General features: G+C 40.6%; 1 pseudogene; it reads left to right on the top strand.

Annotated features, from left to right (window-relative positions):
- Nucleotides 1-572: 572 nt before the first annotated feature.
- LOC118636411 lies at nucleotides 573-1294 on the top strand (annotated as a pseudogene).
- Nucleotides 1295-1649: the final 355 nt, after the last annotated feature.

Here is a 1649-nt window from a genome sequence, read left to right as displayed (position 1 = left end):
TTGCAGGACTCTTGCCCTTAACTTGTTTGTTCACAACAATGTGCACTGCATGCTGGGTGACATTGTAGACTCTTCCAGTTTTACCACGGAAACATTGGTGAGGCATTCCTTTTTGAACAGTGCCCATTCCCCTGATGTGTACAACATCACCTTTCTTGTAGATTTGCATGTTTGTGGCCAAAGGAACAACTCATGTTTTCTAAAAGGCCTAGAGAATGTATAGCGGGTGCCTCTCTTCTTTTCCTTTGTGTTAGTCAATTTGACTAACTGAAAAGGTAAAGTAGTCAAACTCTTAAAAAGAGAAAGTAAAAGGATGGTGGGCAGGGGCTGAGGGGATGGATAAAAGGGTGTTCAATGGGCACACAGTTACAGAGTTGCAAGATGAAAAGGTTCCAGAGATCTGTTATATAACAATCTGAATATAATTAACATGAGAGAACTGTTACTGTTTTTTAAAGTTTATGATGGTCAATTTTATGCTGTGTTGTTGTTTTTTTTTACCACAATTAAAAATAAAAATAAGGGTTTAACTGTGCTTCAGCTCCCTCTCGGTCTGTGTCTCGACCCTCACTACTGCAATGAGCTTCCTCAAAAGTTTCCCACCACCTGGTTCAGCCAGGCTGTCCAGCAGCAGCAGCAGCAGCAGCCAGATACCGAGGTGGTGACGAACAGAAAGGGCCTCGGCACTGGCACTCTTTACATTGCTGAGAGCAGCTTGTCTTGATTAAATGGCTCTGGGTTGGAATTCTCACTGGAATACTCCACCATTAGTTTGCATGCAGTATCCAGGGATCTAAATGCCTATTTAAAAGACCATTTATATGTTATGGTGAATGCCAAATTTGGAGAAGAATCAAAAGAACCTGTTGATGAATAAGAGGAAGACAGTGATGATGATGCTGAACCATTGCTGAATTTAGATTTATTCCTAGTGATAAATCAGCATTGGAAGCAATGTTCACTGCAATGTGTGAATGCCAGGCTTTGCATCCAGATCCTGAGGATGAAGATTCAGATGATTAGGATGGAGAAGAATATGATGTGGAAGCACATGAACAAGGGAAGGAGGGCATTCCTACATTTTATACCTATGAAGAAGGATTATCCCATTTAACAGTGGAAGGCCAGGCCACATTGGAGAGATTAGAAGGAATGCTTTCTCAGTCTGTGAACAGCCAGTATAACATGGCTGGAGTCCAGACAGAAGATACAATAAAAGATTATGAAGATAGGATAGGTAGATACTACACCCACAGTTGCTGGACAGTTTGAGAATGCAGATGTTGATCACTAAAAATGATTTTATGCTGCTTTGGAATTCTGCTCATAACTCTAGGAAAGAACTTGGTGCCTTGCCACTGTGGAGTGGGTGTTGATGAAAGTATTTTTCCTTCCCCAAAACTTACCTAAACCAGTTCTTTCTTGAGACAGTCTGTACTGAGACAACAAGTTGTCACCAGCAGAAGAAACTATGACCTTTATTAACAAAGGTATATTAACTTAACCAAGAAGGTATTTGTAGTTTATTATTTATCCCCAAACTTTCTATATCTAGGTACCCTCTAAGTAGGCCTATAATTTTTGCATTCAGCTTATGCATCTTCCATAACCTAGCAGGGCTATATGGCGAAAATGCACAGGCACTTAAG

Source organism: Molossus molossus, unplaced genomic scaffold (assembly GCF_014108415.1).
Source record: "Molossus molossus isolate mMolMol1 unplaced genomic scaffold, mMolMol1.p scaffold_m16_p_2, whole genome shotgun sequence".
NCBI lineage: Eukaryota > Metazoa > Chordata > Mammalia > Chiroptera > Molossidae > Molossus > Molossus molossus.
Note: the sequence above shows the minus strand (reverse complement) of the source record. Positions and strands in the feature narration are given on the sequence as shown.